Genomic DNA, 8,712 nt, shown 5'->3' on the forward strand with positions numbered 1-8,712 from the left:
GTCTCAAGTTTTTAGGATCGACTTCGCTTTGTGAGGATATCTTTCATGTACTTTGCATAGGCCGGAACGTGATTGATTAATTCCGTGAAAGGAATTGAGACTTCTAGGTTCTTCACAATTTCCATGAACTTTCCAAGTTGATCATCAAATTTGGGCTTGGCTTGACGACTTGGAAAAGGAAGTCTAATCACAATGGGCTCCTTCTCTTTGGCTTTATCTTCATTTTTCTTTGAACTTTCTTCTTTTGATGATTCCCCTTCTTTGGGACTTTGCACAATTTCTTCCTTTTCACTAGCTTTCACAACTTCATCCTCAACTTGCTCCTTCGGTGCTTCATATCTTGTACCACTTCTCAAGTGAATGGCACTAACCGTTTCATGTCTAGGGGGATTACTTTGAGGTGGTAATTGCCCCTTTTGTCTTTGTGAGCTTGAAGATGCTAGTTGAGTCAATTGTGTTTCCAACATCTTGGTGTGAGCTAGAATGTTGTTGATGGTGGTGTCTTTTGCTTGGCTATCTTTTTGCATTTGAGTGAAAAATTCTTGTTGATTCTTTTGCATTTGGAGGACCGCTTTTTGGACATCAAAACCTTGGTCATTGTGGTGATTGTATGGATTTTGATTTTGATAACTTTGGCTTTGATTGTAAAAGGGTCTTTGATTTTGGTTTCTCATGGGTGGTGGAGTGTATGTTGTTTGAGGGTTTTGAACATTTTGGCTTTTGTATGAGAGATTTGGATGGAACTTGGTGTTTTCATTGTAAAAATTTAAATAAGGGGTACCACTTTTGTAAGCTTGGAAAGCATTAACTTGTTCGGTTGTTCCCCTACACTCACTTGAGTCATGACCCATAGTTCCACAATTCTCACATATCCCACTTGGGATTGATGAGGATGCCGTCATGGCATTGACATGATGCTTTGATGATTTCGAGTTTTCCTCAAGTCTAGCCATAGCTTGTTCAAACTTCAAGTTGATTGTGTCAATGTGAGCACTAAGTTGAGCACCCAATTGAGTAACGGAGTCCACTTCATGCTTCCCTCCTCTAGTAGCCTTGCGAGGTCTACTATATTGTGAATTATGGACCGCCATTTCCTCAATCTTGTTCCATGTTTGATTGTCATCAACTTCGGTGAACATTCCATTTGATCCCATATTGAGAATGTTCCTTGAATCTTCATAAAGACCATTCCAAAACTGTTGCACTAAAAACCATTCGCTAAGTCCATGGTGAGGACATGAGCGACAAATACCTTTGAACCGCTCCCAAGCTTCATACAAAGATTCTTCATCCCTTTGCTTAAAACCCGTAATTTGAGCTCTTAGCATGTTAGTCTTTTCCGGTGGGTAGAATTTTTTGTAGAAAGCTAGAGCTAACTTCTTCCAAGAATCTATTCCAAGGGTGGCCTTATCAAGGCCCTTCAACCATTGTTTGGCGGTGCCGATTAACGAAAAAGGAAATAAGACCCATCTTATTTGGTCTTGAGTCACGCCGGTTTGAGAGATAGCTTCACAATAATCGCAAAAGGTTTCCATATGAGAATGAGGGTCCTCACTAGGCATTCCCCCGAATTGGCTCCTCTCAACTAGTTGGATGAAGGCGGACTTGGCAATAAAGTTTCCGGTAAGATGTTGTGGTGTAGGAGTACCATTGGGTAGATCCTCCTCGGTGGGTATAGAGTGTGACGAGAATTTAGGCATTGTAGGTGGATTTTGTGGGGTATTGTGTAATGGGTTATCTTCTCCTTCTATTGCGAAAGGATTGACAAACTCACTAGTGGGTTGAACAACTTCACCAACACTTCCCAAATTCCTCCTAACAAGTCTCCTATTATTCGTCAAGGTTCTTTCGATTTCACGGTCAAAAGGTAACAAATCTCTTTGTAACCTTCTAGACATGCAAAATATCAAACAACTCAAAAACAATTAGAACAAACCTTGAGGAGTTTTACTTCCCCAAGGTGAAAAAGATACAACTAATAACAATAAAGGAAATCTTAAATTAATTAAACACCATCCCCGGCAACGGCGCCATTTTTGATCGATGCCATTTGGTGTTCACAATTAAGCATATGTGGTCGTTGGTCAATGGTCGATACAAAACACAATTTATAGCTTAACAAGCAACTCTACAATTAGCAAAGCGGCAAGTAAAGGTCGGATCCCAAGGGACGGGTATTGAAATGAGAATTCTATTGTAACTAGTGGTGTCTAGGGGTGTCACAAATTGGGTTGATGTAGAAGGTTACTAACTAAAATAGCAATGAAAATAAACTAGCAAGATGAATGAAATAAGGGGTGTAAACAATTGATTAAAAGCACTAGGGTGTCATGGGTTCATAGGGGAATCATGGGATATGATCATACAAACATGTTCTCAAATTACAAGCAAGCAATTATTGTTGTGATGGATTGAGTTGGGTTATATCTTACAATCCTAGGAAAGTTTGGGTCCCGGAGCCGAATCGATTAGATTGTACAACACCTACAAGTCGACTTAATCTTCCCTACTCAACAACATGCATGGTCTAACAAGACTCGAGTTGGGTTATGTCTTACAAGTCAAGTTGAAAGGATAGAAGGTGATAGTAAATGCAAGGATTCATAGGCTTAGCATTTCATCAAACATAACATGTGCATGTATTAAGATCAAAACAAGCAAGCAAATAAGATATGAAAGCATATTGATTTAAGCATGAATCATTCCCCATGTTGGTTTCCCCTAATCACCCATTAAACCCTAGCTAAGAGACTACTCACTCATTATCATGTTGATCATGGTAGAAAGGTTGTCAATCATACTAACATAATGAAACATGATGAATAAATGAAAGTAATTAGCAATAATTAAAAAGGGATTAAGAGATTATACCTACTAATGATTCCAATAATAAAGCAAGAATAATAGAAGTACTTGAATCCTAGATTGAGAGGTTGTCAATCTCCCAAAATAACCCAAATAATCTTCAATTACCCAAAATAAAGCAAGAACAAGAGAGAAATTAAGAAACTAGATCTTGAATTAGAACTTGATTAATATTTGATTACAATATTAAAGAGAGATTTGATTGATATTAACTACACTAATTATTGATAAAAGGAACATGCTCCTCTAATTAGACTAATGGGGTATTTATAGTGAAAATTAGGGAGGATGCACTAGGTTAACTAAGAGCTTAAATGACGATTAAGTCCCTACTTAGGGAGACTCCGGTATTGTCTGAGAGAAGGGAGTCTCTTATCGTAGCTTGAAGAATGAAAACGTGCTGTACTGAGATCCGTGCGGATGGGAGTCGGGACGGCCGGATCTGGGCTGGGAATCCGAGCGGATCTTTGGGCAAGACGCTCGGATTGGCGAGGGGGAATCCGAGCGGATTCCTTTGAGGGACGCTCGGATTGGGCTGGACGGACGGGCGGATTGTGTACAATCCGTTCGGATTGTCTGGCAGCGTCAATTCTTCTTCTTTTTCTTCCCTTTTCTTTATAAATTCCTTGGGGATTTCCTCGGAGACTCAAGGATCTTTTCTCGACATTGCTCTTCTACTATAATATGTACAAAGGCCTTCTAGTCTTGTCTCTCCTTGATGCTTGGTCATTGAATACGATCAATTTAGCCTTGTTTTGCCATGTAAATGCAAGATTCTTACTCCTTTCCTACCAAGGGATCAAAATCTCAAAGAATATGCAAAACAAAGAACTAAAGATAAGAAATGACCCAAATAGGCACTAAAAAGCATGGAAACAATGGTAATTCGGGGGCTAAATATGCGACAATTATGGTCACATCAGCCTTATCAAGGCCTTTCAACCATTGTTTGGCGGTGCCAATTAGAGAAAAAGGAAATAAGACCCATCGAATTTGGTCTTGAGTTACACCGGTTTGTGAAATCGCATCACAATAGTCACAAAAAGCCTCCATATGAGAATGAGGGTCTTCACTAGGCATCCCCCCAAATTGGCTTCTTTCAACTAATTGGATAAATGCGGATTTGGCAATAAAATTTCCGGTTAGATGTTGTGGTGTGGGAGTACCATTGGGTAAGTTCTCCTCGGTAGGTACGGAATGTGATGAAAACTTAGGCATTGTGGGTTGATTTTGTGGTTGATTTTGTGTTGGGTTCTCCTCACCTTCTCTTGCAAAAGGGTTGATGAACTCAATAGTTGGTTGAATATCTACAACCTCACCAATACCTCTCAAATTTCTCCTAGCAAGTCTTCTATTGGTTGTCAAAGTTATTTCAATTTCACGATCAAAAGGTAACAAGTCACCTTGTGACCTTCTAGACATGCAAAATATCAAACAACTCGAAAACAATTAGAACAAACCTTGAGGAGTTTTACTTCCCCAAGGCAAAGAAAGACACAACTAATAACAATATAAGAAAATCTAAATCAAGCTAACACCGTCCCCGGCAACGGCGCCATTTTGATGGGTGGATGTCAAGGGTTTTGTCGTCACACATCCAATCAAACACAATTCATAACTTCACAAACAACTCTACAATTAGTAAAGAGGCAAGTAAAGGTCGGATCCCAAGGGACGGGAATTGAGATGAGATTTCTATTGAAACTAGTGGTGTCTTAGGGGTGTCACAATTTGGGTTGATGTAGAAGGTCACTAAACTAAATAGCAATGAAAGTAAACAAGCAAGATGAAATAAAAGGGTTGTAAACAATTGATTAAAAGCACTAGGGTATCATGGGGTCATAGGGGAATCATGGGAATTGATCATACAAACATGTTCTCAAATTATAAGCAAGCAATTATTGTTGTGATGGATTGAGTTGGGTTATATCTTACAATCCTAGGAAAGTTTGGGTCCCGGAGCCGAATCGATTAGATTGTACAACACCTACAAGTCGACTTAATCTTCCCTACTCAACAACATGCATGGTCTAATGAGACTCGAGTTGGTTTATGCATGTCTTACAAGTCTCATTGAAAAGATAGGTGATGGGTAAAAAATTCAAGGATTCATAGGCTCGCATTTCATCAAACAAAACATGTGCATGAGTCGAGATCAAAACAAGCAAGCAAATAAACCATGAAAGCATATTAATTTAAGCATGAATCATTCCCCATGTTGGTTTCCCCTAATTACCCATTAACCCTAGCTAGGTGACTACTCACTCATTATCATGTTGATCATGCTAGTAAGTTTGTCAATCACACCAACAAAATGAAACATGATGAATAAATGAAAGTAATTAGCAATAATTAAAAAGGGATTAAGATAATTATACCTACTAATGATCCAATAATAATGCAAAGAATAATAGAAGTACTTGATGCTTGATTGAGAGGTTGTCAATCTCCCAATAATAACCCAAATAATCTTCAATTACCCAAAATAAAGGATGAACAAAAGAGAGATTAAGGAAATAAAACTTGTATTAGAACTTGATTAATTGTTGATTACAAAACTAAAGAGAGATTTGATTGATATTAACTACACTAAAGATTGATAAGAAGAACCTGCTCTTCCAATTAGACTAATGGGGTATTTATAGTGGAAATTAGGTGGATGCATTAGGGTTAACTAAGGGCTTAAATGACGATTAAGTCCCTACTTAAGGAAACGCCGGTCTTTTTCGAAGGAAGGGCATCTTTCACGGAGCTTGAAGAAGACGAAATCTCGCTGTACTGGAATCCGTGCGTATTGGTGTCGGGACGGGCGGATTCAAGGTCACGGGACGGGCGTCTTTGGGAGAAGACGGCCGGATTCTGGTGGCTGCTGTCCGGGCGTCTTTGGCAGAAGACGCACGGATTGTGCTTGTGGAGGACGGGCGGATTCGGGGCAATCCGCTCGGATTGTAGCTCAGCATTGTTTCTTCTTCTTTTCTTCCCTTTTCTTCATAAAATCCTTGGGTATTTTCTCGGGGATGCAAGGATCCTTTCTCATCATTGCCCATCTAGTATAATATGTACAAAGGCCTTCTAATCTTGTCTCTCCTTGATGCTTGGTCATTGAATTCAATCAATTTAGTCTCGTTTTGCCTTGAAAATGCAAGATTCTTACTCCTTTCCTACCAAGGGATCAAAATCTCAAAGAAGATGCAAAACAAAGAACTAAAGACAATAAATGACCCAAATATGCACTAAAAAGCATGGGAACAAGGCTAATTTGGGGGCTAAATATGCGCTAATTATGGTCACATCAATCATTGCAATATTGTTCTTAGGCCGATTTTGCTAGGACCGAAGGTTGTTTCTTCATTCTCTACTTTTGTTTATGCAATTTAGTTTTATGACTCGTAATCATCTTATAAATTCGTTATAATCCTTAATTTTAAGGGAAGTATACAGATTATTTCCCACACCTCACCCCCGCCAAACTCGATGAGGGCGCACCGCCCGAAGCCACGATGCACATCATTGCATGGGTAGATAGTTTGAACCAAATTCAATTCGGCTAATTGAATCAGACCTATTAACCAGTCAAGGCTATACGAGAGTATAGCCTTTCCATGCCCGTCCTCTGTATACGGGAGATTGTGAATGATGCACGTAAAGGGTTTAGCGTACATAAATCTACTTGGGGGTCCTACAAGAGGTTCATATGATGCTTCATCATCATCAGCGGATGAATAATATGAACCACTATAAGTTGATGAACTTGACGACATAATCGATGTGGAAAATTAATGGAGGACTTAACAAGTTCAGAATTGGAAAGTGCAAACGGTACAAGTTAAGATTGTGAAAATTATAATTCTACTTATAATGAGTTTGGGTTGTATTGGAAACGGTATAATAAGATAGTAAGAATTGGAACCGGTATAATATTAAGATAAGAATTGGAAACTTAACAAGTTAAGAATTGGAATGTGGAACGGTACAAGTTAAATAAGAATCGGCCAACTCTACCGTGTTAAACATATTAGCTTACAATGGTTATAAAAAAAACCGTTATCCAATTAGTAAAAATACAACGGTCCAATTACTTAACAAGACTAATGCATGCCTTGTAATTTTTACTTTTTCTGATTCAAAGTTGCAGTATTGCGTGTTTGACCATATTTATAACACAAAATGATAACGGTTCTTTGTTAAGCCGTTATCATATTACACATATCAACAACGGTTGGACAGAATCCGTTTTAAAATAAATTGTTTAATTATCTGTGATATTCCAGTGTTTGTGAATTGACTAATTCATGCCCTGTAATTTTTACTTTTTTCTTATTCAAAGTTGCAGTATTGATTGATTGACCGTATGTATAACACAAAAAGATAACGGTTCTTTGTTAAGCCGTTATCATATTTCATATATCAACAACGATTATTGTAAATCCGTTGTCATAGTACACCAATAAACAACGGTTTTTCTTATAACCGTTGTAAATACAGATCCACTGTGAAAACTGAAAAGTTTGTGGTTTTACCAATGCATGCCCTATATTATTATTGTTTGTTTGACCATTATTCACCATATGCATGCATGCACAATTAATACAAGTTTGAATGTAACGTATGGATGAAATTAATCCAATTAATTATAGCTTTATTATAATATAAATAACATCACATTTCCACTAACCTTTCTACTTCACTTTTTAAATAATCTACATATACATACATATCATAATTAAAAGAATGCCGTCGTCTTCATCATCCGTAGTCGCACGTCCTCAGCAATCGGTAACCCGCTATATCAACCCGATTACATGCATAATGCACAATCTCCCTGTCATACGCGATGCTGCTGGGAATCCAGCTTCTAAGTCTCTTATCCCATTAAGGGACATCCTCATTGAGAATGGGTTTTCAAATGTTAGAGAAATTGATGAGAGTGTCGTTGGGGCTCTCAATCAATCACATTTATAATACTCAACAAACTACTAGTTAGCGGTAAGTCGAGGTCGATCCATGGGACGGTGTGCTTTGGGTTCTAAGTCTATCTATCTCAATTTATGCTAGTGTCACGGTTTGATTTGGGTTTGTAGTTGTGTCTAAACTAATTCAAGCAATATAGTAGAACAAGCAATAAAGGAAAGATGTAAACAATTGATTAAGAGTGCTAGGATATCATGGGGTCATAGGGGATTCATGGTATTGATCATACAAACATGTTTACAAAGTTGCAAACAATTAATGTTGTGGAGAAACCGAGTTGGGTTATATCTTACGGTTCTTAGGAAGAGTTGGGTCCCGGAGCCGAATCGATTAGATTGTACAACACCTACAAGTCGACTTACATTCCTCCTAATCAACTTCTATGCATGGTCTAACAAGACTCGAGTTGGTTTATATCTTACAAGTCAAGTTGAGTGGATAAGAGATGGTAAAAATGCAAGGATTCATAGGCTTAGCATTTCATCAAACATAACATGTGCATAAAGTTGACATCACAACAAGCAAGCAATTTGATTATGAAAACATATTAGATTAAGCATGAATCAATCCCATGTTGGTTTCCCTTAATTACCCATTAATCCTAGCTAAAGAAACTACTCACTCATTATCATGAGAAACATGTCATTTATGGTGTCAATCATCACAACAAGTATAAACATGATAATAGAATGAAGAAATGAACAATAAAGATTAAAGAGTAAAGGAATTATACCAAACTTGAGATGATCCAAATAATAATGCAAGAATAAAAGAAGAAACTTGATGATTGATGGAAGGTTGTCAATCTCCCAATAATAACCCAATAATCTTCAATTACCCAATAATAAACTTGAATAATAAACTTGAACAATAATT

The 8,712-nt window shown here is 37.8% G+C and overlaps 1 non-coding gene across 1 annotated transcript; it reads left to right on the forward strand.

Annotated features, from left to right (window-relative positions):
* Positions 1–1,221: 1,221 nt before the first annotated feature.
* LOC141589096 (small nucleolar RNA R71) lies at positions 1,222–1,328 on the forward strand. Its single transcript, XR_012520049.1, has one exon. It is a non-coding gene; the product is annotated as a small nucleolar RNA R71 (small nucleolar RNA).
* Positions 1,329–8,712: the final 7,384 nt, after the last annotated feature.

This window comes from Silene latifolia, chromosome 6 (assembly GCF_048544455.1).
Source record: "Silene latifolia isolate original U9 population chromosome 6, ASM4854445v1, whole genome shotgun sequence".
Lineage (NCBI taxonomy): Eukaryota > Viridiplantae > Streptophyta > Magnoliopsida > Caryophyllales > Caryophyllaceae > Silene > Silene latifolia.